Raw genomic sequence first — 25,407 nt, 5'->3', positions numbered from 1 at the left:
GACACATCAGTATTTATTCGGCCAAACCCCTGAAGAATCTGGTGGTGCAGTCTGATTGTAGCTGGTGGAAATGACAGAAGATGATGTGTTGTATCTGGGTGGAAGGTAAGGACTTGGTGGAGGGGGGGTTCTCTCCTTGTTGCAGTTGGAGATGTGGGTTTCAAAGGCAGAGGTGCAGGAAGTGGAGGAGATACATTGGATGGTATTGACCACATGGGAGGGGAAATTGCAGTCCTCGAAATATGGGGCCATTTGGTATGTTCTGGCTTCACTGGGACACAGCAGTAAGCATGAGATAGAGATGTTGGCCAGGGAACAGGCTCGTGTGTTTAAAGTGGCAGGCAGCTGGGAGCTCGGGGTCTGTTTTTGCAGCAGGACATAGATCATCAGTTGTCATTTCGGCCACCTCCACTGAGATGCTGCCAGACACAGGTTCCTGTCCCCTCCATTAACAGCTATGCACCCTCCCAGCCAGATCGTAATCCACTCATTTTTCTTTCCAAATGTTCCAGTCTCTCTTTGGGTTCTGTCCCTCCCTGTTATTTACACTTTAACACCTATCTCCTGCAATACAAAGATCTGCAGGTTAGTTGAATTGGCCAAGCTAAATTTCCCATAATATTCAGGGATGTGTAGGTTAGGTGCATTAGTTAGGAGAAATATACAGTAGTAGGGTAGGGGAATGGGTCTGGGTGGAATACCCTTCGGAGGGACGCTGTGGACATTTTGGGCCGAATACCTGTTTCCATGCTGTCAAGATTCTAATTTTCCCAGCTCCCATCGGATCCGAGGAAGGGCCACTGGACATATTTCTGTTCCCAGATGCTGCCAGACCTGCTGAGCTTTCCCAGCACCTTCTGCTTGTTGTTCCTGATTGACACCATCCATACACCTTCTGGGTGTGATTCAGACAGGGGGAGGATCCCACCACTGACCTCACAATGGGGTCCAGCTGATTGATGGCAGCTTCGGACCAATAGGAAAAGGTGGTGGGACTGGTGGACCAAGTGGAACCAGCTGGTCATCCAAACAATGGGAGTGAATGAGGGGCGTGGCCAGTGGGATGACACGTCACCAGTAACTCAGCCGATGCAGTGCCACGTGACTCGGCCGTTGGTGAATGTGCGAGACGCAAACAGGAAAGGGGAGAGTGGCCTCAGAGACAGGGAGATAATGAGTCACTTTAGACTGGGAAGTTTTAATTACACTCTGTGTGGTTCGTAAGTTTGAATTAGAAACTCTTAATCCTGCGTTTGCAGCAGACGGGAAAATGGCTGCGGCCCTCAGGCGGTGAAAGGTTCTGGGATATGGCCTCCATTTTTATTGGGGGTAAGGTACAGTGAAGCGCATGTGCATGTCCCCTTCCTATGATGGGTGGGGGGAGGCGTGCAACTTGAAGAGAGGCATTTACACATCAAGCACATACCAAGAAAAAAGTATGTCTTTAATTCTTCCTGTACTGACTGTGAGGTTTGTTTTGTGAATTCATTTCATAGGATATTAAATCAGAATAATTGAGGCTGGGATCTCAAAAGCACGTTTTTACAGTCAATGGAGTCATCAGGATCTGAATATCATTGGCATTTAACTGTGGAAGGAGAAAGGTTTGTCTGTTCTGTTTGTGGGAAGATATCTCCAATATTTTTGTTAAGCAGAAAGATGTACAAATTTGTGGTTGGATCACCCTTTGGGTGTGTGCTCTGTTCTGGGCCCTGCAGCTGAGGAAGGAGATATTGGCCTGAGGGGGAGCACAGATTTATCCAAATTACACCTCGTCTCTTTGTACGAACTCTCAGATTTTGACCCAACCACCCACTTCATGATGCTAACATGTAAACTTCATATTTTCAATTACCTGCAAACTTCCCATTAAAAATCCTTTTGGACTCAAATTCCAGTACCTTTTCAGGTGGAATGTTCCAGCTTCTGACAACTGTCTGTTCATTCAGAAACTGCTGATGTCCATGTTGACTCTGGGGTTACAAAGGGCTGAATTGAAAGATGAGGTGCTGTTCCTGAGCTCCCATTGAGATGCATTGGAGGCTGAGGGCAATGTAGGTATGAGCAGACAATGAAGATGACAGGGCTGCAACTGTGAGGGCTGCTTGGCTCAATGAGAGTGTTCTGGAGTTGGGTGTAAACAGACTGATGTGAGACAAGGAGAAGGTGAAGCTGAAACTCAGTTTTAGTTCAGGCCCTTCAGATATTCACATGGTCCCAATGTGAACAGCCAGTTTTTAAGTGATACCTGCGGAGTATTTGTTAACAGTTTGTAAAGTATTTTTCCTGAGGGCAGTTGAGTCAACCACATTGCTGTGGGTCTGGAGTCACATGTTGGCCAGACCAGGTGAGGATGACCATTTCCTTCCCTACAGGATATTAGTGAACCAGGTGGGTTTCTAACAATTGACAATAGTTTCAAGGTCATCATTCGCCTTTTCATTCGAGATTGTATTGAATTCCGATGCCACCATTAGCCATGTTGGGATTCTATCCCTAATCCTCGGAACATTGCACATGTCACTCATCTGGCAGGAATACCATTAAGCCATTGCCTCCCTTTTAGCAATGTTTAAAAGAAAGTTCCATAATTCTAGGTGTACAATGTGAGATAAAATACTGCAACGTCCATGTGTCAGCCTCTCCGAAAGGTCAATCAACAGAAATTTGTTTGGGGGGTGAAATATTTCACTTTTTTTTTGGGGGGGGGGGTTATTAAACAAAAATGAATCCAAATAAAAATCTTATGCCACCAACATGTAATTTCTGAAGCGGGTGGGGGATTACAGAGACAGGGAGGGATGTGGGGCCAGAGGGGGATTGTTGTCCAAACATCACTGTGGTGTACATGGACTGCAGCATTTCAGGGAGGCGGTTCACCACCACTTTCTCCAAGACAAGTAAAGGTGGCCAGTAAATACTGGTCAGGGCAGCAAAGGCAACCCCAAGTGAATAAAACCAAGCAGTGACCTCTCTGAGCTGACTTGCTGTGAAGTTAAAAACCTCTTTGGAAATTGAGTGGGCAGAGAAGAGAAACAGAGACGTTTCACAGCTGCCCTCAGAGAGACCTCACCCTTGGAAGTACTCCGAGCCGGGGATCAGCTCAATGAGTTTCAGTCTCTTCTAATATCAATCTTAGTCGATTTTATTTTATTCAATCTACAATGAGTAAGGTGAGGATTTCTTTTTAATGTCTTACGGTCCCTTGATTAAATGTTTAAGATATGAACCGTAAGCATTAAGTTATTCTCGAACAGTATTTTTCGAGCAGTAAGACTGTGCCTTTGTCTTGGTCTGTAGATTAAGGCGGAGAGATGGCCTGTTGTAGAGTGGCGTGCTGTTCCTGTCGGATGTGGGAGATTAGGGAGAGTTTCAATGATCCTGATGATTATGACTGCAGCAAGTGTGATTGCAAATCCTATTGGATCGCATGGATTGGTGGAGGAGTGATTAAAGGCAGTGAGGAATTGACAGGAGCCGGGGGGTGTGATAGGTGGCAGTCTCAGGAATGCAGGATACTGCAGAAACAGTCAGGTAGATGGGTTACCGCCAGGAAAGCTAGGGGGGGCGGGGGTAGGTCGGTACTGCAGGAGTCTCCTGTGGCTGTCCCCATCTCAGGCAAGTGTATTGTTTTGGAAAATGTAGGTGGTAATAGACTTTCAGGGGAATGTAGCACTGACAGCCAAGTTACTGGTACTGAGACTGGCTTCTAACATAATGTGAGGTATATCCAGTTCCACATGATCGATGATGATAGGTGACGCTCTCGTCAGGGGCACAGTCTGCCGTTTCTGCAGCTGACAGTGAGACATCAGAATGGAGTGGTGTCTCTCTGGTGCCAGTGTCAAGGATGTCTCACAGAGGGAGCAGAATATTCTCAAAAGGGAAAATAACCAGTGGGAGGACATTGTACATTAGTACCAATGGCATAGGAAGGGGAAAGCATGGGGTCCTGACGATCAGGGAGATTTGCTAGTGCCACTCGGGAGGCATTAAACCAGTGAAGGAGTCTGGGTAATCCTAAAGAGATAGTGAGAAAAGAGGTGAGTCTGAGGCTGGTACTGTTCACCAGTCAGACTGTCAAGGCAGGCAAGAGCAAGTCACAGAATGAGGTGCGACGGACCAGTTGCACTGCATTTATTTCAGTGCAAGAGACCTGACAGGTCAGGCAGGTGGGCTCAGGTTATGGTTTTGAACATGGCACTGGGATATTACAGCAATTACAGAGGCATCACTCAGGGATGGATAGGACTAGCAGATTAATGTTCCAGGGTATAGATGCTATAGCAAGTTTAGAAAGGGGGCAACAGAGCAGGGAGAGAGGTGTTTTTAGATTAGATTACATTTTAGATTACATTAGATTAGATTACATTACAGTGTGGAAACAGGCCCTTCGGCCCAACAAGTCCACACCGACCCGCCGAAGCGAAACCCACCCATACCCCTACATTTACCCCTTACCTAACACTACGGGCAATTTAGCATGGCCAATTCACCTGACCCTGCACATCTTTGGACTGTGGGAGGAAACCGGAGCACCCGGAGGAAACCCACGCAGACACGGGGAGAATGTGCAAACTCCACACAGTCAGTCGCCTGAGGCGGGAATTGAACCCGGGTCTCAGGCGCTGTGAGGCAGCAGTGCTAACCACTGTGCCACCGTGCCGCCCACTTTTGATTAGGACAACATTATGCTTGGGCTTCGGGATGATATTCCTGGGAGTACCACCAGGCAAGTTATTTGGGTGGTACTGAGAAATAAGAAAGGGATGACCATCTTACTGGGATTGTATTATAGACTCTCTCCCAATAGTCAGCGGGGAATTGAGACACAATTTTGCCAGGAGACCTCAGTTATCTGTAAGAATAATATGGATGCAATGATAAGGGGTTTTAACTTTACCAACATGGCCTCGGAGTGCTGTAGTGTTAAGGGCTTGGATGGAAAGGTATTTGTTCAGTGTGTACGAGAACATTTCAGATTCAGTTTGTAGGATGTACCTACTAGAGAAGGAACAAAACCTGACCTGTTTCTTTATTTATTCACAGGATGAGGCTGTCACTGGCTCGGCTAGCATTTATTGCTGCGTTTACCCAGAGGGCAGTTAAGAGTCAACCACGTTGCTATAGGTCTGGAGTCCCATGCAGACCAGGCCAGGTAAGGATGGCAATTTCCTTCCCTAAAGGTCATTAGTGAACCACATTGGTTTTTCCAACAATTGACAGTGGAATCCTTGTTGTCACTAGATTATTTTTTCCAGATATTTATTGAATTCACGTTCCAAAATCTGCCGTGATGGGATTCAAACCCGGGTCACCAGAACCTTATCTGGGTCTCTGGATTAACTGTCTGGCGATAATTTCACTCCGTCATCACTGCCTCTTAGGAAATGAGGCAGGGTGAGTGACTGAGGTATCAGCGGGGCAGCGCATCAGCACCAAAGATCCCAGAGTATTGTGGCTCAGTGGTTAGCTCTGCTTCCTCAGCACCAGGGACCTGGGTTTGATTCCAGCCTCGGGCAACTGTCTTTGTTAGAGTTGGCACATTCTCCCCAGTGCTGAAAATGTGTTGCTGGAAAAGCGCAGCAGGTCAGGCAGCATCCAAGGAACAGGAGAATCGACGTTTCTGGCATAAGCCCTTCTTCCCATAGTGTCTAGATGCAGTATATGAGGTTTTGGGATGGGCAGGCAAATCTCTGCCTGATGTGAAAAGATCCTTTTGGGAACTTGGACAGATGTCAGAAGGAGGTGTGGCCGCATGTTTTACATCTCCCATGGCGGCAAGGGAGGGTCAAGGATGTGGAGCGTGGGTTGGTGGGAGGGTGTGGACCGAACAAGGAAGGCGCAGCGGGAATGGTCTCTGCGGAACACAGATAAAGGTGGGGAGGGAAATATGTCTCTGGTGGTGGGGTCTGACTTTAGGTAGCAGAAATGACAGAGGTTAATGTGCTGTATCTGGAGATTAGTGGGGTGGAAGGTGAAGACCGCAGGGTTATATTCTTTATTGTGGCTGGAGGGGTGGGGTAAAGGCGGAGGTGCGGGAAGTGGAGGGTATGTGTTGATCAAGTCAGAGGAAATTTCCGGTCCGTGAAGTAGGCCTTTCTGGGATGTCCTGGAATAGAATTCAAAGAGATTAAACAAATATATCACAGACAAAAGATTAGCTGGACCAGAGAATAGGATCCCTTAAAGGTCAACAAGGCTGTCTATGGAACCACAGGGAGTGCGAAAGATATGCAAATATTTCACGCCATTTTTACTGGAGAAGTATATGGAAGCTTGAGAGTTTGGAGAAATAAACAGTGATAACTTGAAAAGTGTCCATGTTACAGAGGAGGTGGTACTGGATGTCTTAAATCGCATCAAGGTGGATAAAGCCCTGGAAAATGATCGGGTGTATTCTGGAACTTTCTGGAAATCTAGTGAAGTGATTGTTGGGCCTCTCCTGAGGTAAAAGTGAGGTCTGCAGATGCTGGAGATCAGAGCTGAAAATGTGTTGCTGGAAAAGCGCAGCAGGTCAGGCAGCATCCAGGGAACAGGAGAATCGACGTTTCGGGCATAAGCCCTTCCCGAAGAAGGGCTTATGCCTGGGTGGACAGGGCACTGATTCCCAAGTTCGTTGGGTCCAGAACTAGATGGTACAGGCTTAAGGTGAGAGGGAAAAGATTTAAAAGGGATCTAAGCGGCATCTTATTCATGTTGAGGGCATTGCAAGTATGGAATGAGCTGCCAGAGGAAGGGGTGGAGGCTAGTACAATTGCAGCATTTAAAAGGCATTTGATTGGGTACATGAAGAGGAAGGTTTTAGAGGGATAAGAGTGAACCGCTGGCAAATGGGACTCCATTAACACTCTCCGTTTTTGGTCAATGCATTGAATACAGAAGCTGGGACGTCATACTGTGGCTGGACAGGACGTTGATTAAGCCACATCTGGAATTCTGATTTCAGTTTGACTTTCCCTGTTCTGGGAAGGATGTTGTGAAACCTGAAAAGGTTTGGATAAGATTTACAAAAACGTTGCCAGGATTGGAGGATTTGGCCTTCAGGGAGAGGCTGAATAGGCTAGGGCTATTTTATCTGGAGAGTCAAAGACTGAGAGGTGACTTCATGGAGATTTATAAAATCACGAGGGGCGTGGATAAGGTGAGCAGCTGGCGTCCTTTTCCCTCAGGTTAGGTGCATCCAAAACGAGAGCACATGGGTTGAAGTTGAGAGGGCAAAGATTTAAAAGGGATATAAGTGGCAACGTTTTCAAGCTGAGTGTGGTGTGTGTGTATGGGAGGAGCTACCAGATGAAGTAGTGGAGGCTGACAAAGTCACAACATTAAAAAGGCTTCCAATTGGGTACATGAATAAGAATGGTTTCGATGGATACAGGCCAATAGATGGTAAATGGGAATCCATTAGTTTTGGATTCCTTGTTGGCACAGACGAATTGGACTGAAGGTCTGTTTCTTTGATCTTAATAAATTAAGATGTATTCCTCTATTGTGTGGAGAGCTAGCTGAAGCACACATAAGTATCCTTGGAGCTGAGAAGGTGAAGCAGTGATTTCGATCTGGTGCAGATTTGGTTCCAAGGTCTTGAATTTGCAGAGAGAGAGGAATTGTTAACACTGTCACAATTTTTAGTAACTACTTTCAAGTAATTGGCAAATAATACAAGGTGAAAATGTGAACACTATTTTACTCAAAGTTCTGAGCACCTGGAACAATCTGAACGACACAGATTCAGCAGGTATTCTGAAACAGACTTGGAATTTACTTTTTAAGGAAAGATTTGGGAGCCTGTGGGCACATCGGAGGGGACTTGGGACAGACTTGCAGCATCTCCAGAGGGAGAGAGTACAGCCCCAATGGGCTGAATAGCCCCCAGGTCCTGTGCTCTGTGATACTGCCCCATTCACTGTGAATGATGAAGCTCATCCCAGGACAGAGAGAGGGATTAGCCCTCCACACTCATCACAATGGGGCCCGGCTGATTGACGGCAGCTCTAGACCAATGGGAGGAGAGTCTGTGTGGTCCTGCAGCCAATGGGATTGAATGAGGGGTGTGGCCAGCAAGACAACACCTGTCCATGAGCTGTGCAGGTGCAGTGTCACTGTTTGGGGTTGGGAGAGACAGCAGAGACTGGGACAGAGGCTGTTGGACCTGAATTACAAACTACCGGTAAATTAAAACCAAAAGAACTGCTGAAGATGTAAATCAGAAACAACAACCAGGACGTTCTGGAAAAGCGCAGCAGGTCTGGCAGCATCTGTGAAGAAAAATCAGAGTTAAAGTTTAAGATCCGGTGTCCCTTCCACAGAACAGATGTTACTGAGAATAAAAGTCAGTTTATGTGCAGAAAATAGTGTGGGGGAAGGATAAAAGGAGTAAAGGATAGGTGGGGATAGAGTGAGAAGAACAGTTGGATAAAGGATAACCATCTGGCTGGAGGAGGGTGACTAGCTGTTAATGGAGACTGTTAGTGGCTAACCATAGGTAATGTGTAATGGCAGGCTGTGAGAACAAGGCCTGGTGTGTGGGGTAGGGGGCTACGACATGACGTTGTTAACCTATGGTTAGCCACTGTCTCCATTGTAAGCTGTTGCCCACCTATATCACTCCACGATTGAAGCTGCCAAGGACACAAACCTTTGGAATATCCTCCCGAACACCCTCTGTCCGCCTTAAAGATGTATCTAAAAATCGTTCTCTTTAATCAACGTTTCCATCATTCATGAAGCATTTTTGGAGATTTGTCAGTGTGAAAGGCTCCGTACAATGCAGGTAGTTGTTGTTATTGTCTGACATCAGGAGAAACAGGGATGAGCCCTCTCTTTCTTACACCTGATGAACAGCAGCAAAAGCAGGAAGCACTGAACATGCTCCAGCGCACAATGGGCCTCGGATGATTGATGTCAGCGCAGGACCAATAAGAGTGGGGTTCGGGGGCTAGAGGTGCTAGTTGGGCCTTCAACCAATTGGAGTGAATGAGGGGCGGGACTATACTCAACCACGTGATAAACTTCACTGACGGCACAGTGTTGTTGTGGCCAAGGCATTGGCAATGTGTGAAGGTGAAAGGCAGGGGAAATGAAAGACATATTGACCAGGAAGAGGAGGAAATTTTCATGGTATGGGATGAGAGGTTTTACAGAACTTAGTGCATATTCTAAAACGCACATTTGAAAATCCCAAATTCTGCACCATTTTCCCTCCCTATAATGCATTTTGCACTCCCTGAAATATCAACTGTGTGTTTCTCCCTCCACAGATACCAATGATCAATGCCAAAGCCCCATTGCCTGGGGAGAAGGTGATGTTTGACTTCCTTGTACAGCTGCCATTCGTGTGGTGAAGGTGCTCCCACAATGTGTTTGGGTAAGAGCTGTTTTCGATTATTCACTCAGCGACAGTGAAAAGTTCACAATGTATGTGCAAATCATCAACAGTTTTTTTTTTTATCATGTTTATAATTCCACAGAAATACTATTGAGAACTTCTGACATAAGGCCACAGATGGGAATATTAGGTCAGGTGCTCAAAAGAATTGCCAAATAAACAGGTTTTCAGGAATACCTTAAAGGAGGAAAGCAGGTCTGAGAGGGTTAGGGTGGGAATTCCAGACCGTGTTGTCTTGGTAACAGTAGAAACAGCTGGACAGGTGAAGCAATGAATAAACACATCGTTGGGAGTCTGAAAGAAAATGAGTTGTCGGGGTCTCACAGGTTGTGTGGTGCAGGGAGACAGGGATGTTCACAGCCAGGATTTACATCAAAGGTGAGAATGTTAAATTGTTGCTTGTTAATAGGAGCCTTTTGATGGATCAACAAGGTTTGGTACAAGTGAGCACTTGGGCAGTAGGGTTTTAGATACTCTTGAGATTACATGTAAGTTGAATGTGGGAGGTTGGCCAGGACTGTGTTTGGATAATGAAGTCTGGAGATAACACAGGGATAGACGAGTATTTCAGTAAATGAGCTGAGACTAGGGTGGAGTTGGGTGATGTCACTAATGTAGGAATAGTGCTTTTGGAGTTGGGCTGCTCCTCCTCTTCATCGCTCCCCCTCGCCAATTCACAGATATTGTTCCTTGTTCTATCTCTCTGTCTTTTCTGGTTATGTCCTTCTCTCCCATTCTGCTGCAAACTAATATTTGACCCCACCGTTGTTGGAAAAACCTGCTCCATCCCAACTCTCCCTTTCCTTTCTTAATTCCTTGTATTTGGTGTCCCTTAAGGATCTCTCCTCGGTCCCTCCTGTTTCTCACCTACATACTGCCAGGAGGTGACATCGTCCAAAAGTACCGTGTTAGGTTTCACATGTACACTGACAATGCCCAGCTCTCCCTCATCATCATCGCTCTCCATTACTCAGTTATCAAACTGCTCATCACGCTCCCACTACGCGATTGGCTGCAATTTCCTGCAACGAAACGTTGCAATGGTTAAAGCCATTGTCTTCAGTTGCTATTACAAATTACTTTCCCTTATTGCTGAGCCCCTCCCTCCCACTGGGAACTATCTGAGACAGAACCGCACCGTTCACAATATTGCTCTCATATCTGACCACAAGATGACCTTCTGATCAGACATCGACACAATCACAAACACCAGGAATTCCAATCTCTTAAAATTTTGCTTATCTCCACCTCACCACAGCTCCATTGCTACTGAAACCCCTGATTCATGTCGGTGTTGTCTTAAACTTGACGAATCCAAAACAGAACCCATGATTCCGTGAGTGACCCAGAATCTGGTTCCAGACTCCCTCATGTTGGGAAACTTCCGCTCAGTATTTACCCTGTCAAACCCCTTAAGAATCCTACATGTTACAATGCGATCACCTCTCATTCTTCCCAAATCCAGCAAGTAGAGACCCAATTTCTTCAGCCTTTTCTTAAAAGATAATCCCTGCAAACCAGGGTTCATCCCAGTCAATTTTCTGTGAAATGCCTCTGATGAAATGACACATTTCCTTAAATAAAGGGACCAAAACTTCTGTTATTACTCCAGATGTGGTCTGACTCGCACTTTATAAAGTTACTCTCAGGTATATACTCCAAACAACTCCGTTTAAACTTGCACAGATGTTGTTGGAAATGCTCAGCAGGTCATGCAACATCTGTGAAGAAAACATCAGTTAAAGTTTCGGGTCTGGTCACCCTTCCTCAGATACGTTAACTCTAATTTCTTTTCACAGATGCTGCTAGACCTGCTGAGCTTTTCCAGAAACTTCTGTTTCTCTTCCTGGTTTACAGCATCTTCAGTTGTTTCGGTTTTCATATCCTTTAAACTTGCCATCTCTCCTATAGAATTTGTCATTTCCACCTTGGAAAAAAGATTCATATTTGTTTCGTCTCCCCGACCTGGGAAAAAAGAAACCATGACTGGTCATCCTATCATTGCTCCTCATAATTTTATAAAGATCGATAAAGCCACCTAACGTGTCCAGTGCTGCAGGGAAATAGCCTCAGCCTATTCAGCCTCTCCCTATGGTTCAAATGTTCCAATACTGGCAAAACCCTGGAAAAACTTTTCTGAACTTTTGCAAGTTTCCCAACATCTTTCCTTTGGCAGGGAGACTGGAATTGAAAGCAGTATGGGATTCCAAAAGTGGCCGAGCCAATAAACTGTACAACCGGAACATGATCTCCCAACTCCTATACTCAATGCACTGCCCAATAACAGCTAGCATACAGCACACCACCTTCACCGACCTGTCTACCTTCAACAACACTTTCAAGGAACTATCCACCCACACTGCATGGTCTGTTTGTCTGTCAACACTTCCCAGGAACTTGTCATTAAGAGGTTGAGTCCTATTCTCGTAACATCTTTCTGAAATCAGGGAGACCACAATTGAATGCAGTATTCTAAAACTGGCCTCACCAATGCCCTACTCAGCCACAACGTGACCTCCTAACCCCTATACTCAGTGATAGAATCCCTACAGTGTGGAAGCAGGCCTTTCGGCCCATGAGACCATACCAACCATCGGAACAGCATTCCACCCTAACTCTGTAACCTACCATGACCCAAAGCTAATCCAGCTAACCTGCATGTCTTTGGATTTGTGGGCGGAAATAAAGAGCACCCAGAGGAAGCCCACGCAGACACACAGGGAGAATGTGCAAACACCACACAGACAGTGGAATCGAATCGAATCAGCACATTCCATTCAATGTTAGTGTCCCAAATGCCACTTTCAGCACCTGATCTCCCTGAAACTCTCCTTTCCAAGAACTATACAGTTGTTCTGAGCCCTCCATAGGGAATTAAGGTGAGGAGGAGAAAGCAGGAACAAGGTTGAGTTTTAGATCTAGAAAATAACTCTCCATCTTCCCCCTCTGTTCCCCCCGTCTCTCCCGCTCTGTCTGCTCCCCCCCCCCCCCTCCGTCTCCCCCCACTCTGTCCGTCCCTCCCCTCTGTCGGCCTGTTTTACCACCCCCACCCACCCCCCGTCGGCCTGTTCCCCCTTTCTGTCAGCCTCCCCCCGTTCCCCCTGTCCTCTTTAATCCCACTTTCTGTCCCCACCCGTCTCTGTGCCACCCTCTCTGTCACCCCCCCTCTTTCCCCAGCCATTTCTGTCTCACCCCTCTCGATCCACACACCCCCTGTCTGCCTACCCTCCCTCCCAGTCCCCTAGTTCTGTACTCCCCCCACTGCAGGGCAAATATCTTGTTTATTTACCGTATCCATGCCCAGCCTGATTTGAAAAATCTCTTTCAGGTCACCATTCAGCCTCTGACACTTCAGGGAAAACAGCCTATCCAACCCTGGCAGCATGCTATAATTCTTTTCTGATCTCTTTAAAGTTTAAGAACATCCATCTGAAAGGAAGGAGAACAGAATGATATGGAATATTGATTCAGCAACTTTTGTAATGTCCTGTACAGCCGCAATATGACCTTCCAAACCCCTATACTCAATGCTCTGACCAATAAAGACAAGCAGACCAACTGCCGTCTTCACTATCCTATCTACTTGCTACTCTACTGTCAATGAACTATGAACCTGCACTCCAAGGACTCTTTATTTAGCAGCATTCCCCAGGAACTTGCTATTAACTGTATAAATCCTGCTAAAGTTTGCTTTTCCAAAATTCAGCAGCTCGCATTTTTCTAAACTGAACTCCTCAGTCCATTCACCCATCTGATTCAGATCCTCTTGTACTCTGAGGTAATCTTTTCACTGTCTACTACACCTCCCATTTTGGTGTCACCTGCAAACGTACTTACAATACCTCTTATGTTCACATCCAAATCATGGATATAAATGGCGAAACGTTGTGGATCCCACACGGATACTTGTGACACTCCACTGGTCACAGGCCTCCAGCCTGAAAAGCACCCTCTGCCTTCTACCTTCGGGCCAGTTCTGTACTCCATGCGATCTAACCTTACTGACCAGTCTCCCATGAGGAACCTTGTCAAACACGTTACTGAAGTCTATGTAGACCATATCCATGCTCTGACCTCAGCAATCCTCTTTGTTACTTCTTCAAAAAAACTGAGTCAAATTCATGAGATATGATTTCCCATGCACAAAGCTGTTATTAGTATCCAGGATTTAACTCTGTACATTGGGGTCTGCGTTGCCCAGTTATAGGTGTTAATATTCTGGATGAAGTTCAAGTACACCAGCATTTTGTCAGTGACTCTGTATTGCGTCTTGTTAATGTCACCAATACAGGTGAGTTCCTTTTGAAAGGCAGTGCCTGTATCCCTTGCCCACCTGGAAATAATGTAAGTGTCCTTACCTCTGGACTAGGAGGATCAGGCTCAGAGTTGAGTAACAGCATCTTTGAAGAGGCTGATTAGTAAACCTGCCCAAGCCACCAGGCCATACTGTCTCCCAGCTGTCCCTGCCTGAGCCTCCAAACAGAACCTTCCTGTAGTTTCTCTCCTGTCAGACTCTCCCATTGCTTAGTTTGTCCAGTATCCCCTCCTGCTGCTGCACTGATCCTGTCCCTCACTGACCTGTCCATCCCTCAGTGTCCTCCGGATTCATTCATTGTTAACAATCCCATTGACCCAGTCCTCCAGCCCCGCCCCCTCCCGTCAATAGAGACGGCACAGTGGTTAGCACTGCTGCCTCACAGCACCAGGTACCCGGGTTCGATTCCGGCCACGGCGACTGTCTGTGTGGAGTTTGCGCATTCTCCCTGTGTCTGAGCGGGTTTCCTTCGGGTGCTCCGGTTTCCTCCCACAATCCAAAGATGCCCAGGTCAGGTGAATTGGCCATTCTAAATCGCCCATAGTATTAGTTACATTAGTTAGGGGGAATGGGTTGGTCTGGACTTGTTTGGCCGAAGGACCTGTTTCCATACTGTAGGGATTCTGATATATTGGGCAGCAGCTGCTGTCAATCACCCGCACTCCTGTATGATCGGGAGCATGTGCTGTAGGAGGGGAGACCAGTGCATGGGTGCAGTGCTGGCAACTGTGGGAGTATGCGCAGTATAGGTCAGTGCCTGAAGGAGGCTGTGGGTGTGAGGGATTAATCTATCATTAGCAGCTTCATCCCTCTGGGAGCAGGACCCAGAGGAATGGCCCTTTTCTTGCTACCCTGACATGTGATCAGACTATCAGTGGTGCAGCGTTTTGCAGAAAGTTATCAGAACTCTTTTGTGAAGATTCAGGGTTGTTATGGAAAGGGACAAGGATGGGTCTGCAGTTAGAATTCTAATTTGGCTCAGTTTAGTAAGATGGGTCTTGGTCAGAGTGTGCAGGAAGCAGTGTCTGCAGGATGGTTCTCATCAGGAGCTAGGAAACTGAATTCGAAGAGAGAGTGTGTGAGAACTGGGTGTGGAGGAAAGGAGTGGGGGATTGGTTTGGATTTCAGTTCACAGAAGAGAGAAATTGTGAGACTGAGGTTTAAAGCTTTGGGGGAACAAGGAAACTACAGTTTAATCTACAATTGTCTTATGAATTTCCATCCTGTATTAACAGTGGTAACTTGTGTGCTATGTTGTATGGTACTGAAAGGGTGGATTTGCGGATGAGAAATTCAAATTGAACTTCATGTTCAGATCTGATCGTTACTTGATCCGTGCCGATCTGAATATCATTGGCCTTTTCATCTGGAAGGAAAGGTGTGCATTCTGTCCGTGGGCTAATATTTCAAATCTCAGTGTGACTGCAAAAGTACTGAGACACAGCCAAGTCCATGTCAGCATGGTGAGTGTGGAGAGAAATTTCATTTGTTTTTGAAAGTCTGAAAAATCATGGCACATTTCCCAGCCACAACTTTGCTTTGTGGAAGGGCAAGTCTTTAATTAACCATGCAACCAGAAAGAGACAAGGATACCTGCACCATGGGAAGCACTATGAAAACGGGATTGTTGTAAAGGAGTTCATTCTCGATCATGGATTATAATCCATTGCCATTGTCACGTCGGTTCCAGCGCCGTGGGGAAATACTGGAAATATGATATATGTAATGTAGGTTTCAGTTATTAAACTGTAAAAAGTGCAGAACAATTTACAAGGATGTTGCCAGGGGTCTGAGTTATAGGGAGAGGTTGGACAAGTGAGGATTTTATGTTTAGAGCAGAGGAAACTGAGGGGGTTATTTTCTCGAAGTGTATAAGACCATGAGAGGCATGGATAAGGTGAATGCACTCAGTCTTTTTCCCAGGAACTCAAGGATTGGACGGCTTGATTGGATCAGTTAGAGGAGAAAGAATAAAAGGGAAGCTGAGGGGCAACTGTTTTACACAGAGGGTGGTATGTATATGGAATGAGCTGCCAGTGGAAGTGGTTCAGGCAGGAACACTCACAACAGGTAAAAGACATTTGGACAAATACATGGATAGCAAAGGGTCAGAAGCAAATGGGCCAAGTGCAGGGAAATGGGGTTAGTATGGATGGACATTCTGGTCGGCATGGGTCAGTTTGGGCCAAAAGGCCTGTCTCTGCTGTCGGATTCTATAACTCTAAGTGCATTTGCTATTTCTCCCACTAACTCTGTTGGTATCCTGGGATGTATTCCATCAGGGCAATGAGACTTGTCTACCTTTCGCTCCATTAGCTTGCCCAGCTCTAACTCTTTCACGATAATGGTTATCTAGGTCCTCACCTTCCTCAGTCTCCTGATCAATTACTGGCATGTTCTTCATATCCTCCACTGTGAAGACTGACTGCTGTGTACTCATATTCCTGAACCCTGCTGGATAGGAATAACTGGGCACACAACTCTGAGAGGTCTTCTTTGAGTCTTTATTGATGAGACATGGCTGTTACCTGGATAGTGTACAGGCAGAACACCTCCAGGCAGCATCAGGTAACTCCCCGCCTGTCCGATGTGCCGCTCCCATTCTTATACCTTTGTGGTTTGTGTGTTTGGACGCTGTCTCTCAGTATTCTCTCCATGGCAATGGCAGTTAGAAAGTCTAGTTCAGTTCAGCACTTTGTGGTTAAACCACACACCCCTCCCCCACGCCCCCGTGGCTCCCTCAAGTATCTGACAGACGTTTCAGTTTCAATGGGGCTGTCTATCAGGATTCTGATGTGGAGGAGCCGGTGGTGGGTTGGACAAAGTTAAAAACCACACAGCACCAGGTTATAGTCCAACAGGTTTATTTGGAAGTACAAGCTTTTGGAGTGTGCTGTGATTTTTAACTTGATCAGGATTATCTCTATGGTAACAGTTAAGTGCTTCAACAATTACAGAGGTCATATGTTTCCCACACAATAGGTTCCCCTCTAGCAGGGTAAACTGCTATTCTGGCCCAGGGGATAGCTACTCATCACTTTTCTCCCCCAATCCCATCTCGATTTCTGTTGATCTTTAAAGTTTTTCTAATCTCCTTGGTCTTTGGCAATTTGTATGCATTCTATTTCAGTTTGATAGACTCTCTTATTTCCTGAGCCACCCATGGCAGATTATTCCTTTTCCTACAGTCCTTCCTTTTCCCTGATATATACTTTTGCTGAGCACCTCAAAAAGTTGTTTTGATATTCCTCCACTGTCCGTCAACTTTCCCACTATAAAGTCTTTGTTTCCAGCCTACATTAGCCAACTCCTGCCTCATCCTATTGTAGTCTCCTTTTGTTTAAGCACTGGATCTTGAGAGTGAATCTATCCTTCCAGCTTTCCATCTATGTTGTAAGTTCAACCAGACTTATCAGAAGTCTTTTATCAGATTACGAGGGGAGGCGATGTTTCCTAGGTGTTTTGGTTTTCATTGTCAGTGACCTTGGCTTTGTAAGAAAGGACAGGAGAGATATTCACAACAGCGTACTCTGGACGCTGCGAATGTTCGACGCAATCTAAAACCATAAATCACTGTCTCCCCTCAGTTTAAAACTGCAAAATCATTTTCTCCTACACACTTCCTCACTAGCTAAGTTTGGAACGCTAATTCACCTGACTATGTCATTTTCCGAAAATCTCCTTTGGTGAAGGTGGTGAGTTTTGGATTCAGCTTTCCAGTTATTACCGTAAGAAGAGACGCACTGGGCACAGGAGAACCAGCCCCACTATTTAATATGGTGATGATTGAGCTCACATCGGTCTCAGCTGGATTTTCCCGCCTGCTCTCTCTCACCCTTCATCTCATTGCAAATTCAACATCTGTATCTCTTCATTAAATTGGCTGATTGTCCTGGCATCCACTGCATTTTGAATAGGGAATTCCACAGATTCACAACATATCGAGATAAGTACATTCTTCTTCATGAGAATAGAATAGAGTCCCTATAGTGCAGAAACAGGGTATTCATCCATCGAGTCCACACCAACCTATGATGAGCATCCCATTCAGACCCACTCGTTCCCTGTAACATTGCATTTCCCATGGCTAATTGTCTAACCAGCACGTCCATGGACACTGTCAGCAATTTAGCATGGGCAATCCATCTAACCTGCACATCTTTGGACTGTGTGAGGAAACTGGAGAACTGCACGAAACCATGCAAACATGGGGAGAATGTGTAAACTCCACACAGTCGCCTAAGGTCCCTGACGCTATGAGGCAGCAGTGCTAGCCACTGAGCCACCTCTGCTTAAAACCTACTGCGCCTTATTAACCTCCCTATCTCCCAATTGGCTGAATCTATGTTCCTTACATCAGAAATCAGGTTGTCTAAGCGGATGTCTCAGTAAATCCCAGTGACAGCCCACAAGTCCCGTGTGACTGAATGGGGATCCAATACACAACATCTTCCACCCCACACTTTTCATTCACGTTCCAGAGACAGGGATCCAGTGGCTGCATGAGGACTGCAACTCCCAAATTCCGAGGCGGGGACCACACGTCTGTGGGGAAACCCGGCAGTGCACAAGTACAGAATGTGGGTGAGTTTTGGAGCATGTGCTTTGGCGTAACTAGTGGAAAGTATTTCACACTGATTGGCTGGAGGAGGAACGTATTTGCTTGTAGTATTGATCTGTTGGAGGGTCAAAGTGTCACCACACCTACATGGGACCAAGTTCCATTCCCAACTCGTCATAACACTGGAATCGACCAATGAGAAACAAAGAAGGATCTGACCCATTCCCCCAGACTGAAGGTTCCTCTTCTGTCCAGGATCTGCCACCTCCCTTTCTGTTTCCTTTTGTTTCATTCTGCTGTTACATTATTGACTTGCAGCAACTGAAGGGAAAGGAAGTGAACCCAGAAAGGGTGCAGAGTCTAACCAGGACAGGAAGTGGTGGCATGGATCTGTTTATCAGCAACTCCATGAGAATGTGGAGGGTGTACATTAGGGGGCAGCAGAGTCAGAATGGTGGGAGAGAGTAAGTGGGCTGGACTGTTACAGCTTTTGGAGAAGAAAGGGGAAAACAATATTCCAGAGAAACTAGAATTGTCTGTTCTGAATTTCTAATCTGTACATATTCCTTTATACAGGGTGCTAGATGGTGAAGATTTGCAACTGAAATCTCAACATCATGTGCAGATTGTGATTAAGGTAACCAACATTTGAAGAACCAAAGATGGAGAATCACTCGGCCAAAATCCTGCAACACTCTCCCTCCCAGCATTGTCCGTCTCTCTGCACCAAATGGACTGTGAATGGTTCAAGACAGCAGCTCACGACCATCTTCTCAAGGGTAACTAGAGATGGGGAATAAATGCTGGCTGAGCCAGTGATGCCCATATCCTGGAAATGGTTTCTATCTCTAGTTGCTGAAACCCCGTTGATGTTACTGCAGGATGATGAGGGACGCTGAGTGCATCGTCCAGGAGGCAGCACCATCACATTACCCCTGCCTACACCTACACAGTAACACAACAACGTCACTGGAACAAATGGCAGTGAAGCTAAAGGAGGACTTAGATATAGTTCTTCGAGGTAAAGTCATGAAAGGGGATTGGAACACAGCAGGAACAGGAGACTGAGCTGGATGGTCAGCTGTTTCCCATTGAATGGTTGAGCAGGATAGAAAGGCTGAATGGTGTCCTCCTGCTGCTATCTCCCAGGTATGAATATAGCCATGGAGCCCGGGTAGGAAGATGTGGGCAGGGACTCTCCAGGAGATTGCACCTCCACATCAGTTTTCAGTGAGGGACGGTTTGATGGATTTAATTTAACATTTGTCTTTAACACAAGGTTTGTGAATTTGTTTTTAAATTAAACAAAACTAAATAAAACTAAAAGAAAAGAAATGAGACTATCTGAATATAACAGTTTTTAAAAATTTCAAACGCCCTGTAAAACAAAATGCTGTCTATTCCCGGACACCATCACTTTCCAGTTACTCAAACTCCAGGGAAATATTCCCTCCCGGTTTGAACTTTTGGTTTGATTTAACTGCTTTTCAGTTCTCATTCTGTGAGCTGTGAAGTGTTGTTTTTTCCCATTTCTCCTATCCAGACATGTTATCACAGCAACCTTCCCACCATCAAAATCATCATTACGCCATTTTGGTTTTTATTAATATATAATCACCAGCAGGAAACCACCCGTGTAACCAATTGAATGTTTACAAACAAAGCCCATTACGGGAAAAGCAAACCATTACAAATGACAGAGTGGGAAGGGACTCAATCAAAGTAGAGTTGAGGGTGAGGGGGCAGCAGTGGAGATAAAGCATTGTATCCCCTGTGGTGCCCACCTCTATCTAAAGGCATCGAGAGCATTGATACACACCACATGCTCCTTCTCCAAGGACACACTGCTGTGTAGCCTTTATCCTCAATGCTAGAATAGAATCCCGACAGTGTGGCAGGAGAGCATTGGCCCATCAAACCCCACCAACCATCCAAAGAGCATCCCACCTGGAGCACTCCATCCCTGTAACACTGCATTTCCCATGGCTGATCCACCGAGTGTGCACAATCCTGGACACTGTGGACAATTTAGCACGACTGATCCACCTAACCCGCAAATCTTTGGACTCTGGGAGGAAACCAGAGCACCTGGAGTGGGCCCACACTATCCTGGGGAGAATGTGCAAACTCCACACAGGCCGTTGACCAAGGCTGGACTCCAACCTTGTTCCTGGTGCTGTGAAGCAGCAGTGCTATAATCCCAATTTAAATCAAAACAGATGATCCCTGCTCATTGCTGTTTGTGGAGACTTATTGCCCAGCGAGACATCCTGAGATTCAGAAAGAGACAATATAAATTCAGTCAACTCCAGATTAACAACAACATCAATACTCCAACAGTGCCATCAGACCTCGTAGCTACTCTATCATTTATGATTTTTAACCCATGGGAAGTTTGTTGGCAGCTTCGATGACAGCCATAATGCTCTGACCACTTTGACGGAGCCAGTGCAAGTCAGTTCTAATAGTTATCAATAGATTGTATCTAAACAGGAAGTGCTCTGACACTCAATGCCCGTAAGTCAAGGTCATTTTCCTAAAACCACTCGCATCTGGCAATACCATTGAAGATATTTTATACAGTAACCTTTCAGTCTCAATTGCCAGTTCCAGTCCATGAAGCAGCCAGTAACATGCACCAGTGAGTTGAATTCTAACAGCAGCATTGCCCTGGCAGGAGAGATTGAGGAGCTTGAAGCTGTCTTCTCTAGAGTATCTAAACATGAAACACTTCAAAGGAACAAAAATCTTCAAGAGCTCGATAGGATAGGTACAGGAAGGATGTGCTCCGAGGCTGGTGTTCCTGGAATGAAATAAGCACTAACCACGGTATCTTTACCCAGCATTCCCTTTAGCTGCATAAATGTTTAAGATTTATTTGCTGCTCTAATTCCACTCTCTTGATCGTTCCCTTTTTTAATTGCTGTAAAGTTGATGACTATGCAAATGTATAAAATAAAATTTAATCCATCCCAAAACCTCTCTGTTCCTGTGTCTCACTTGTGTTCACCGAGACACTCATTCAATCTGACCTCTTTACAAACCCTGCCCTGATAATTCCTTAGATGGCTCAGAATGAAATATTCAGTGAATTGTTACTGTGCATAAAGAGGCTGATTGGCTCATCAGCTCTCCAAAGAATCACCTCACCGAATGCCAATCTTCTCCCTTTACCCCATAAACCTTCCCATTCGTCCCCTTCCAATAACACCGGCGAGTTCACAACTAACCACAGCGATTGGATTTGTTTTGTTTGTTCGTGGGATCACGGCATCACTTGCTGGGGCAGCATTTGTCATCCATTCTAACTGCCCAGGAGATGGTTCACAGTCAACTCCATTATTCAGGGTCTGGATTCACACGTAGGCTGGACCAGGTCAGAATTAACTCAGTTTCCGAGACCCAATGACATGAAGAGTTGATTTCTGGTCTATTATCTTATTTCTGAAATGATGATGAATAATGTTTGCAGTTGAATTAAAAGTGAAAGACCAAAATGTGTTTTATTCTGATTGAGCACGTCCTCCTGTTTTCTCAGTTGTTTTTGACAGTCTCATTCCTCTCGCACCAGAACCTGTTCCAGTGTTACAGAAAAGGCAGAATGGTCAGCTGCAGGTGGTCACCTGACCGGTCACTGGACCCAAAGATTCACTTTCCACAGATGCTGCCAGATCTGCTGACTTTTTCCAGCAATTTCTGTTTTTGTTCCTGATTTCCCAGCATTTGCAGATGTTTCGTTTTTGAATATTGATCTTGTCTGTTGCAGAAGAGTTTATTGATGAGTTTGGAGAGTTTTGAACATTGCAAGTTAGGCCACAAATCAGCCACGATCTATTGAATGGCAGAGCAGGGTTGAGGGGCTGAATGGCTTCCTCCTGTTCCAATGAAAGTTGTCCATCTGCAGCTTGTGGCAACATTTCCCCTCACTGTTCACTTCACCTCCATGTCTAACACACTGTTACTGACTGAACAAACCTCCTGTGTTTGAACTAAACCTGCGAATGTTCAGTGGCTCCCTGTCTTGCCACCCGGGTTTAACTCTCATCATGGAATGCTATCTCGTACTACTGCGGGAATGCCCACAAGGACTAATCCTGGAGTCTGTATCCCCTGGGATCCACAATCACCGTTTATTTCCTTCTTCCTATTTCATTCTGGCTATTGAACTCTCGGTTTCAATCCAATCTCCTGTCATGCTCTTCAACATGCCCATATGGGTGGACTATAGGCAGCTGGGATTTAATGAAGGGAAGTGGGGATTAGGCGGAAGCACGAGGAGCGGTGACAGCGAAGACAGTTCTCATTGTAACGGCCGAGTTTCTCCATGACCCAATGAGTGGCGAGGCACCTGAGTTTGTGGAGGAGACATTCAATCAGGGATTTGGTAAGACACTCAGACATTGAACTGTCCATCTGATTGTTAACTCAGACAGATAGACTGAAATAAATATGCACATTTAGATAGCACCTTTGATGTCCTGGGGCAATGAAACATGCTTCCAACCCAAATATTTCAACCTCAACTCTCTGAAAACCCGGCACAAAGCTTCTGCTTGTACCAGTTTGTGTCTCAGCTTCCTCTTGAGAAAAGAGATTTAAGCTGTGTAGCCATTCCTGCTGATTGTAACCTCTGTGTCCTTGTAAGATGTATGACTGAACCTTTATTTTCCTTTTCCCTGTGAGCGACATCAGCAGCAGAAACAGGTCCTGACCTGCCCGGGTTTCGGTTGGAGTATTTGTATTTACAAAATCATTCTCACCCTCAAATACAGTGTGAAATTGTTATAAAACAGAAGGAAAGGAGTGAGAGAGTACCCATAGAAACACCAAGGCAGCATGTGTACCTGAGCTGAATGGCCATGGCATGAGGAAAACGTGACGACAATCACAACTAGTGAGAATCACAGAATCCTGTAGGTGCAGAAGGAGGCTATTTGGCCCTTCGAGTCTGCAATAGCCTGCTCTCCCACCCTACCTCCATAACCCCACATTTATCATGGCTAACCCAACCCGCTGAACCTGCACACTACAGGCCATATTAACATGGTCAATCTAGTGAAACTGCACATCTGTGGGCAGGTCACAGATTACACCCAAATGCTCGGAATTGTGGATGAACGCACACAAATACTTGACTCTGACACAAATGCTCTGTTTTTCAAAATAAAATCTGGGGGAAAATGCAGCCAGAAAGATTTCCCATTATTTCTGGAGGAAGAGAATTCAAAATTCGTGCTACTGACCCAGGGGGCGCAGTGAAGTCACAGAGGCTTGGGAACCATCAGAAATGTAACAGGATGTGAGCAAGGTGGGGGTGAGGCAAGGACAAAAAGACAGTCTGTCACACGGGGGAAGGCAGGAGAGATTAAATAACAGAAATGGTAGTCCCTCAAGGCCACGGGGAATGGAGTTAGGGTTGGGAAAGAAACCAGGAAACAAGGTGAGCAGCTATCAAAGAAATACATTGGAAAAATAGATTATAACAACATAGAGGGCAGAGTACACAGTCTGAAATAGTTGCTCTCATCGGTGAGTACAGAACGTTATAATGACTAGGTAGTTATATTACAAGCAACACATACAGGATGGGCCAAGTGACCTCGACGTGCACAGTAAGTCTCTGATTTTTTTTCTGATATTTGGAGTTCAAGTCTGATGATGTTAATAAATTTTCAAATTAGACTGGAGTTTAATATTCTGGAGAAATGTCAAATAAATCACAATGATCCCATTCTGCAGACCTTAGTCCATAACCCTGCATGTTCCAGCATTTCAGTTACATCCATGTCCTGCCGGTGGGACAGGACATACAGGGATGGTGACGATGGTGTCTAGGGCATTGTAAGCTATGATTCTGTCCGTGTAACTGTGTCAGGCCTTTGCTCGACTAGTCTGCATCCAAGCTCACCCAATACGATGTTGGCAGGGTGAGAAACTAATTGGAGCTCCTCTGCTCACCAGTTCCTTTCCTTTCTGCTTTTTAAAAAAATCTTTCTCTCTCATTTCCCCCTTGCAGTCTCTGACACAAATGTCTCAACATTGAATTATATCAGGATAACAATGTATTCCATGCCTCATTACTTTCTGAATAAGCCTACCATGGGGAACCTTATCAAATACATTGCTAAAATCCATATACACCACATCCACTGCTCTGTCATCACCAATGTGTTTGTCACAACCTCAAATAATTCTGTAAGGTTTGTGAGGCATAACCTGCCACTCACAAAGCCATGCTGACTATCTCTAATCAATCTATGCTTTTCCAAATAATAATAAATCCTGTCTCTCTGAATCCTCTCCAATAATTTGCCCACAACTGATGTAAGACTGACTCATCGATGATTCCTAGGATTATCTTGATTGCCTTTCTTGAATAAGGGAATAACGTTTGCCACTCTCCAATCATCTGGTATGACTCCAGCGGACAGTGAGGATACAAAGATTTTCGCAAAAACACAGTAATCCCTTCCCTCGTTTCCCATAACAATCTAAATTATATCCTTTCTGGCCGAGGAGACTTAACTATCCTCATGATTTTTCAATATGGTCAGCACATCCTCCGTCATAATCTGTACCGTTGGGACGGTCTCCACCTGAACCGATCTGGTACCAATGTTCTAGCGAAGAGGATAAATAGGGTGATCAGTCGGACTTTAAATTCTGAGTTGGGGTGGGAGGGAAAGTGAAAGCGACAGGGAGTATGGAGTTAAATGGAAAGATAAACAGCAGGATAGCGTGTGTGCAGGTGGATTTAAGCTTAAGGCAGACTAGGAATACAGCAAAAAGGAGGGATAACTTCGGACATCTATGACTTGCAATATCTCTCATGATAAGAAAGTTAGCATTAAGGCACTTTACCTGAATGCTTGTAGCATTCGTAACAAAGTAAATGAACTAACGGCACAGATCATCGTGAATGATTATGATGTGGTAGGCATCACAGAGACGTGGTTGCAGGGGGTTAAGGACTGGCAGTTAAACCTCCAAGGATTTACAACTTATCGAAAAGATAGGGAGGTGGGCAGATGGGGCGGGGTTGCCTTGTTAGTTAAGAACAAAATTAAATCTATGGCACTGAATGACATAGTGTCGGATGATGTGGATTCTGTGTGGCTGGAATTGAGGAACCACAAAGGCAAA

The 25,407-nt window shown here is 45.5% G+C and overlaps 1 long non-coding RNA gene across 1 annotated transcript; it reads left to right on the top strand.

Moving 5' to 3' along the window:
• Nucleotides 1-1,522: 1,522 nt before the first annotated feature.
• Nucleotides 1,523-21,206, top strand: LOC148148160 (uncharacterized). Its single transcript, XR_015759326.1, has 4 exons — nt 1,523-1,604; nt 5,050-5,158; nt 9,261-9,367; nt 18,841-21,206. It is a non-coding gene; the product is annotated as an uncharacterized LOC148148160 (long non-coding RNA).
• Nucleotides 21,207-25,407: the final 4,201 nt, after the last annotated feature.

Source organism: Chiloscyllium plagiosum, unplaced genomic scaffold (assembly GCF_037043375.1).
Source record: "Chiloscyllium plagiosum isolate Xiang-an unplaced genomic scaffold, Cpla_swu_hap1 HiC_scaffold_14, whole genome shotgun sequence".
Lineage (NCBI taxonomy): Eukaryota > Metazoa > Chordata > Chondrichthyes > Orectolobiformes > Hemiscylliidae > Chiloscyllium > Chiloscyllium plagiosum.
Note: the sequence above shows the minus strand (reverse complement) of the source record. Positions and strands in the feature narration are given on the sequence as shown.